A 9,653-nucleotide genomic window follows, 5' to 3' on the forward strand; every position below is an offset into this window, starting at 1 on the left:
TTTTAAAAAATGAGTCTTTGATTTAGATAGTAAACAGTTTTAGGTGAAAAGCCCTGATCTGGACCAAAGGAAAATAATACTATTTCCTTCCCAAAGTCATTTGCCTTAGACCTTTACACCCATGTATAAATTAATAGCATATTATCTTTTCCAAGTCTTTATTTTTTCCTGTTAATGAGACCAGCCCAAGGATATCCTCCTTTGATGTTCCCATTAATGGGAACATCAAATTAACTCCATTAATTGGAGTATCTTCAAGATATTCCAATCTGAAACACTGAATGTACCCAGGGAAGCTTAGTGTTCATGGCAGGTTTATAGTGGTCTTTCCCCAGCCATTAGCCAAACCTCAGTTTTTACCAAGCCTGCATACCACCTACACATTTGTTTGTTTATTTATTTATTTATTTATTTATATCTTTTCTTTAAAACAACTCGTAGTTTATGTTAAAACACTCATTTTTTTTCCAGATGCAATATGCACAACACCCAACATAAAATAGGCTTATTTAAGAATAACCATCCCAAACCCCAACTCTATGTGGATTCAAAACTGAACTGAATATACTGGAGGGATCCAGGAAAACACCTGGAGAAAAATCAACTGATGAGCAGGTACTGGGAAAGGGGAGCTGGGGCAGAGGTCACAGACAGCACAAGGTGACTCAGCCCAGAAATATGCTGCTTTGATGAAAGTTCCAGAAAACAGCATCCTGTTTGCCTCCCACCGAGACCAATAACAAAAGAAGCAGCTTGATTGTCAGTCCAATCAGAAGTGACTCCAGTCACTTGCAACAGTGGGGGCTGGGGCAGCTCCCCCAAGGCCTAAGGCGATCAGAAGTAAGAAGGAAGTGCCCCACCAGCCCTGACTTCTTCCAAACCTCTCATTTGCTTTCCTAAGAACACTTAAAGACATAATCACTATTTTGACCTTCTCAGAGAGTAAAATGTTTCTTTGATAATCCACTTAAACACTCCTAATTCAGTAAATGGCTTTACCTATAAGAAGAATAGAGGCTAGCTCTATATGATCCAATCCATATAAACTTTAGGTAGCTACTAAATAAGTAAACATTATTATAAAAATAATCATCTGTTCCTAAAACAATCTCATCAAATAAAAGTACAAATGGAGAAAAATTAATACAGAAACACTTTTTAAAATTTTTGTATTGTCTTTTTCCCCCCAGCATGTACTATTAAAAAGTGGTATCAGTCACCTGAATTCATATTCTCTCTCTCTCTTTCTCTCTCTCTCTCTCTCTCTCTCTCTCTCTCTCTCTCTCTCTCTCTCTCTCTCTCTCTTGCTGGAACTGTGTACTTACCCCCAGCTCTGTTTCCATCCACCTCACCCTCTTTCTTAGTAATACTTCCACATATGGTAAAAGACAGAATCACTCCCTTGATCTCCTCACAAATAATAAAGTAACATTCCTTTGATAATCCATGTGAATATTTCTAAATCAATAAATGGCCTTGCTGACTCACCAAGTAAGCAGAGTGATTATTAAAGACCCCTGAAGACACTGTGCTTCATTAGCCCCTGGAATTACAGACTCTATTGTGAACAACAAACATTGCACTTTAATTTAAAAGAAAACAATCTGAAATTCATGCATCTAAATACATTCAGTGACAGTGAGACAGTGTATCCACACCTCCAAGAGTTCAGGAAGCTAGAGGCTGGCATCTAAGTATAGGGACACTAAGCTATTGAAAAGGAGAGTTGCTGCCTGGCCAGTAGATTGCCTTTGAGATGCTGCTCATTTTATATACTCTGAGAAGTATCAAAGCTAGTTAGTTCTCAATTTTCTTAATTAAAAAAAAAAAAAAAAACTAAAAGAATTTTCTTGTAAACCTTTCTTGTGACCTTCTAGTCAGAAGTTAGATCACCAAGCTGAGCATTAACCGGGAGTCCAGCTCCAGAATGCACAGTGGGAGGCCCTACAACACACCACCTCTCTGATTCACCCATGTGTACATATCATAAGGATGCCCATCTAATTCCTGTTTCCTTTCAGAGAAGCCATGCCATGAGTCTTTCATTTAACATCCTTATCTCTAGGGCATCACTTACATCATCAAATACAAAAATGCACAGTGATTCTTCCATTTCCAACATCCCTCCCTCTTTAGAAGTGCAGAAGTTTGACAACAGCGTTGGATTTGACTTCAAATGCCCTCCGAGAGAGCAAAATTGTGTGCCTTGGGGTCATTATTATCCTGTGAGTTTACCCTTCTGTACCTGCAGACTGTGAAAGCTGGGGTCCTCCACTGACATCTGTGTGATTCTACCACATGGCTGCAGTGTATATAGATTTGACAAGTGCTTTTCTCCTAGTAAACTTGCATGCTCGATTTTTTAAAAAGGAGTTATTTCGGGTGTGTTTTAGTCTACTGCCAGTCAGTACACAGACAGTATTAAAACATTAGGATAGCCGTTTCCACAACAAATAGGTTGCTAGTTCCAGTTTGGAACAAGTTCTTTTCTCTGGTGGCTTATACAACTTGCCCAAAAGGAAGCAGAAGTTATTTTTAGGTGAGTTATTTTATTAAGGACTACACAATATTCCTCCATTTCCAAGATCCCTCTCTCTCTTTAGAAGTGCCAAGGTTTGACAGCAGCATTGGATTAGAGTTCAAATGCTGTCAGGGACAGCACAGTTGTGTACCTTGGGTCATTGTTATCCTGTAAGCGTCCCTTTCTGCCTGCAGACTATGGAAGCTGAGGTTTTCCACTAACATCTATGACAGTTCCGAGACCTTTGAGATCTCAAAGCCAGTGAGTGCTTGCTTTGCCAACCAGACAGCCTGAGTTTCACCTCTGGATGGAACAGAACCAACTCCAAAATTCTATTCTCAAACCTAAACACAAGCACCCTGGCCCTGTGCTTGCCCATGCTCAAACATATTTTACATGCACACGAGCACACACACACACACACACAAATGATGATGATGACGATGATGACGATGATGACAATGATGACGATGATGGAGGAGGAGGAGAAGAGGAGGAGGAGGAAGAAAACATACAATTCCCAGCACAATAGCAGGCACAACTATTTGGTCATATTCAATATTAAACTGGACCAAAGCAACAGATGAATGATTCATTTAATTTGAAGACAAGAAACTAATGGCTACATTAATTAGCATATGTGACTTCAATGCAAATTAAATAGTATTAATTATATAAGATATAATATGTGTTTAAATGTACATATAATGTCCAACATCAAAGTGTATATGTGTGTTTGTGTGTGTGTGTGTGTGTATGTGTGTGTGTGTGTGTGTGTGTTGGGCTGTGTGGTACATGCTTATGACCATGTAAGCACACACATGCAGTCACATGCAGAGGCCAGAGAAAGACTTCTGGTGTCTTTATCATGCCCATCTCATTGCCTTGAGGCCTGAAGGTAGTATAGTAAAAATATCAGGAACAGATGATTTTCTACACATCAAGTCTATGAAAGTTCATTTGTGCTTTCTTCACCACTGATCAACAAGCAGATTCAGTCCATGTTACTTTCATATGTCTACTCAGTTAACCCAAGCTGCTTCTTCAGAGAGTCATAGATGGACCACAGAATTTCATCATGGTGGATGGACTCTGTCTCATCCACAGAGGAGCAATGCCCTTGTAGAATGCACTTAAGCCCCTTTCTCTCTACATTTAGGGAATGGCTTTCCTCAATGTGTTGACATAGCCAGGCTGAGTTTGAATCCAGCTTCAGCAGCTTCCATAGGAGCCAGAGCAGTGTCAGCACAAAACCCAGCACTGTCAGAAGCAGTAATATATTGCTGTGTGCCACAGATAGGTGTTTTCCTCACCAAGCATGTTGGTATATACAGCTTTGAGGACTTCATAAAAGTTGAATTCACAGAGCCCTTGCATGGAATAGTCAATCAAAGCTGGCTGGTCTCTAGCAGCAAATCAGCTATGCCACTTTGTGCTGGAGGTGGGCAGGGCATGAAAGACACCACACACACACACACACACACACACACACACACACACACACACACACACGTGCGTGCGTGCTCGCCAGTTAATTTTAAATGGCTTGACTAGCTCAAAGGTTGGGCAATTCTAATCCTCCTCAAAGCTAGCACACATTTCCCTCCTGTAATCCTGGCTTAACACTCCTTAATTCTATATTTTATCTTTGTTGCCCTGGCTTCTTCTGGGTAGTTCCCAAGATGCTTCCGGGCAGCCCTTCTGGGGGCTGCGTTCCTTCTCACCTACATTTCAGACGATTTTCCTTTGGCAGCTCTAAATCTGATCTATCTCCCTCCAAATCATGGCAATCCCCCTGTCCTCCCTTCCAGTTCCTAGCCCCGACAAATCCAAAGGTCCCACGTCAATCTACCTGCCCAGCCATTAGCCACTGGCTACTTACTGATGGATCAAAAACCAACTGGGGACAAGGACTTTCAGTGTTTGGATACTCAGATTCCCCATTTTAGAGGCCGGATTCACTCAAAGTGTTAGAACCAATCCCCAACACTGGTACTTTAGCCAAACCATGAATACTATCTTCTTTTGGTGTAACAGAATCTATTTAATATGTCCTTATACTTTTGAGAGTCCACCTGCATGAGGCATTTTATAAAATCTAGAGGAACAATAGCAGTGTTCATCAGCCCACAATTTAAGACCCCATCAAAACCACACAGCACATGATACTCCGTGGAGCCGAATTCACAGCTGTACCCTTTCAAGGCAGAGGCTGCCAGATGGAAGGAACATCAGGGCAGGCCCAGGGTGCTGCAAGGGACCCAAGAGCCCAGTATATACCAGCTGCGGGTGTGGGGCTTGAAAGGTGTTCCTACCCACCAGGTGTGCCAGTGATGAGAACATCCTCTTGCCTGCTATGGAAAACACCAAACTGCTCGATCCACAAGGCAGCATGCAGCTCATGGGCCAAATGTCATGAGCTCATAAAGAGGCCAAATGTCATCCTGTTGAAAGAGTGTGACTTTAACCTAAACTATTTGAAACAATGTTGCATATGTGAACATCACAACCCTGTCTTACCCTTTCTGCAAAGCCTCATTCTGACCAAATTTGCTGCTTCAGTCTATGCTGGATTTCAGAGTGACTTAAATAAAAGTATAGATGTAGGATTCACAAAACAAATAACTACAAATCGTATGTTCCTAATAAATGGTGAGTTTCCATTGCTATTATTATTTTTAACAGTAATGACTAAAATAGTCATGTTGACTAAATTGCCATGTCTGTAAGACATACACACACAGATTTGACAAGTAAGAGTGGGCAACTGCCTATTATTGTTTATGATTTATTTCTTATTTATTGGGTGTTTTTGCCTACATATAGCGGTGCATCATGTGTATGCTGTACTCATAGAGGCCAGCAGAGAGAATGGCATCCTTTGGAACTAGACTTGAAATGCATTTAAATAGCCATGTGACCACTGTAAAGGGAACCTGTGACTTCTCTTTTTTATTGGATATTTTATTTACATTTCAGATGCCGTTCCCTCTCCCAATTTCCCCTCCTTAGAAAAACCTTAACCCATGCCCCCTTCTCCTTTTTGCTCTTATACACGTTTTTTTTTTTTTTTACTGTTAATCAAAGGCTTTATAAGTTTGGTAATGCTCAATCAGAATAATTTGGTAATATCAATCAGAAGTGTAACCCAATACCCAACCTAGATATATCAACTATCTTTGACTGGCAGAAACACTCAAACATTTGCCTCCATGTTTCTCTCTCTCTCTCTCTCTCTCTCTCTCTCTCTCTCTCTCTCTCTCTCTCACACACACACACACACACACACACACACACACACATCACCTAGCTCCTCCTCTCTTTCTCCTCCTCCTCTTCTTACTCCTCCTCTTCCTCTCCATACTCCTCCCAGCTTAGCTCCTCCTACATATCACCCTTCCTGTTAAAATAAAACTTTTCTCTCAGAATACAGTTAGAGCATAACTATACCAATTTGTGTCAGTAAGGTACAAGATAGACCTAATACCCAGTCTGTCATTTTGTTGACTAACAAGAACCTCTGTCATTTCTCCTAACTAAGAGACTTAATTCTGAATCTGGCTTTTTTTTTTTTTTCTTGGCATTATAATGAATATCAGCTGAAAACCATCCTCTCAAATCTTTTCTCTCAAAGTAAATAGACAGGATTGGCTATGAGACTATAAGTTTTCAACTCTTCAGAAATCCAGAATGACTGAGTTAACTGAAATTATAGGGAGCACAAAACATAGCTTCTAAAACTTAGCTAATTTATAGAAACCACTGAACACCTGGACACTCTCTATACTACAAAATGTTGGAGCATCCGATCTTCAGCCTTCTGGCCCAGGATCATCTGACAGACCTTAGTGCTGCAGAATTATTAAGAGCTGATTACTCTGTCTTGGCAGATGTAATCAGTCGACTATTCTGCAAGTGTGTCCTTTTCTGGACAGTGATTTATCTGTAGATGAAAAGAGGCAATTCATGCCTAGTGGCTGTCTCACCACAACTGGAGTAGCTCCAAAGATGCTCAATTTCTTCTTAGAATCCAAGACAGGAAGCTGTCAGGAGCAGACAGGTCTCTAATCAAAAGGAACATTAATACAGAAATGTTTGTAACATCAGTTCTGTGGACATCTGATGTTTTGAAAACCATCTATGCATGTAAGATAATCTGGACTGTTATCTGTTAACTCCTCTCAGCTATTTCTAAATAAAATATAGAAAACACCCTAACAATAAATTCAAAGCCATGAATTTTCTATAGGCACTTAACTAACAGGCTAACCATCTCAAATCAGTTTTAAAAAGTCAAAGAAGGACTGGGTCTAAGCCTTGTATTCCTAAATGTGTTATATAGGCACAATGCCTATGAGAGTAACAATATTAATCTCACTTTTATATCAATATGAAGCTTGTAACAATGAAAACCTTAAATTTGAAATCAAAGTAAATTTTGTACCATTTAAGAAATTATAGCTTCATCTTAATAACAATTATACATATTTCTACCAATAGGTTATGGTTATACAATAAATCCTAGCTAATTCTCCCTGTTCCAACAAAACCACTACTTTTCCCTAGAAAGACAGCCCAATATTAACCATCTCAGCCCCCAAGCCCAGGGAATAGGGTCACTGACTCTTCATTAACTTCTTCAAGCTGATTATGGGTGTTGAGATATTAGAAGAGGGGCAGGGGGAAGAGTAAATTGATAAGCCTCTGACACTGTGTCTTCACTGCATCCAGCTGGAATTCCAGGACATCAGAGGTTCGAGCAGGTCTGCTCAGCTTGCTTGATGAGTAGATATACCAAGGCTATGTATTCTGCAATATACAATTCTCAAAACAAATTTTAGTATCAAGATAATGTTTTGTTTGAATTCTGGAATATAGTCTTCTGGTGACCTGCCTCTGTCATGTCTAATCCATATAATTCTGAGAATTTCTATGAGGGTGTGCTCCCATCATCCTCCCATTCCTGCCTCCCTGCTCTTGAATTCCTCAACACTAGGGAATCCAAACTTTCAGGCACCAAGGCCCTCCACTTCCACTGATGCCTAACCCCTTGCCCCATTCCACCTCCGCCTATTACTATGAGGGTGTACTCTTACCATCCTCTAATTCCCACCTCCCTGCCCTCAGAATTCCCCAACACTAGGGAATCCAAACGTTCAGGCACCAAGACCATCCACTTCCACTGATGCCTGGCAAGGCCACCCTCAACTACCTATACAGGTGGAACCATGAGTCCCTCCCTTTGTGTTCTCGGGCTGGAGATTTTAGAATGGGTACTCAAGCTTGTTTCTTAGGACCATTTACTTGAAAATTTGTTTTCCAGCCTTTTACTCTAAGGTAGAGTCTGTCTTTGTCACTGAGGTGGGTTTCCTGTATGCAGCAAAATGCTGGGTCCTGTTTATGTATCCAGTCCATTAGCCTATGTCTTTTAATTGGAGAATTGAGTCCATTGATGTTAAAAGATATTAAGGAACGGTGGCTATTGCTTCCTGTTATTTTTGTTATTAGAGGTGGAATTATCTTTGTGTGGCTATCTTCTTTGGGATTTTTTGGAAGAGGATTACTTTCTTGCTCTTTCTAGGGTATAATTTCCCTCCTTGTATTGGAGCTTTCCCGCTATTATCCTTTGTAATGCTGGGTTTGTGGAAAGATATTGTGTGAATTTGGTTTTGTCGTGGAATATCTTGGTTTCTCCATCTATGTTAATTGAGAGTATTGCTGGCCATAGTAGCCTGAACTGGTATTTGTGTTCTCTTAGGGTCTGTATGACATCTGTTCAGAATCTTCTAGCTTTTATAGTATCTGGTGAGAAGTCTGGTGTAATTCTGATAGGTCTGCCTTCATATGTTACTTGACCTTTTTCTTTTACTTCATTTAATATTCTTTCATTGTTTTGTGCACTTGGTGTTTTGATTATTATGTCATGGGAGATATTTCTTTTCTGGTCTAGTCTATTTGGTGTTCTGTAGGCGTCTTGTATGTTTATGGGCATCTCATTCTCTAGATTAGGGAAGTTTTCTTCTATAATTTTGTTGAAGATATTTATTAGCCCTTTAAGTTGGGAATATTCACTCTCATCTATACATATTATCCTTAGGTTTGGTCTTCTTATTGTGTCCTGGGTTTGCTGGATGTTTTGTGTTAAGAACTTTTTGCATTTTGCATTTTCTTTGACAGCTGTGTCAATATTTTTTATGGTATCTTCTGCACCTGAGATTCTCTCTTCTCTTCTATCTCTTGTATTCTGTTGGTGATACTTGTGTCTATGATTCCCGATTTCTTTTCTAGGTTTTCTATCTTGAGGGTAGTCTCCCTTTGTGATTTCTTTATTGTTTCTACTTCCATTTTTATGTCCTGAATGATTTTGTTCAACTCCTTCACCTGTTTTGTTGTGTTCTCTTGTAATTCTTTAAGGGATTTTTGTGTTTCCTCTTTAAGGGCTTCTTCCTGTTTACCTGTGTTCTCCTCAAATTCTTTGAGAGTGTTATTTATATCCTTCTTAAAGTCCTCTATCATCATCATTAGAAATGATTTTAAATCTGAATCTTGCTTTCCTAGTGATATGGGGAATTCAGGACTTTCTTTTGTGGGAGAAGTAGGTTCAAATGATGCCAAGTACCCTGGGTTGCTCATGCTTATATTCTTGCGTTTGCCTTTCACCATCTGGATCTCCTTAGTGCTATCTGCCCTGTCTCTAAGTGGAGTATGTCTTTCCAATTGCATCAGAACTGTGTGGGGTGGGTGTTACTACTGAGGTTAGAGCTGGGGCCCAAAATCTGCTCAGTGCTCAGGGGCAGACAGGAAATGTTAGGGTCCAAGATCTGCTCAGTGCTCCGGGCCAAGAGTGACTTCCTGGGTCCTAGTGGGTCCCGGTTACTCCCTGTTTGGGGCGGGCGTTGCTGTCTGCTTATCTAATATACTGCCTGGTTAGAGCTCCTGGGAGGCCAGTTTCCTCTGGGTTCTGTGAGAGCTGCTGCCTGCCCGGGATCTGCTCAGTGAACCTGTGACTTCTGCATAAGCAGCATGTGCTCTTAACCACTGAGTCATCTCCTCAGCCCATCAGATAGCAATCTTTGCAGCGATGTTCACATGCTATGTCCTACTTAGATTCAGAATCCTAAAGGCTGGATTG

General features: G+C 40.5%; 1 pseudogene; it reads right to left on the minus strand.

Moving 5' to 3' along the window:
• Window positions 1–3,565: 3,565 nt before the first annotated feature.
• Window positions 3,566–8,686, minus strand: LOC117705584 (solute carrier family 25 member 3-like; annotated as a pseudogene).
• Between the last annotated feature and the right edge of the window lie 967 nt (window positions 8,687–9,653).

Source organism: Arvicanthis niloticus, chromosome 3 (genome assembly GCF_011762505.2).
Source record: "Arvicanthis niloticus isolate mArvNil1 chromosome 3, mArvNil1.pat.X, whole genome shotgun sequence".
Classification (NCBI taxonomy): domain Eukaryota; kingdom Metazoa; phylum Chordata; class Mammalia; order Rodentia; family Muridae; genus Arvicanthis; species Arvicanthis niloticus.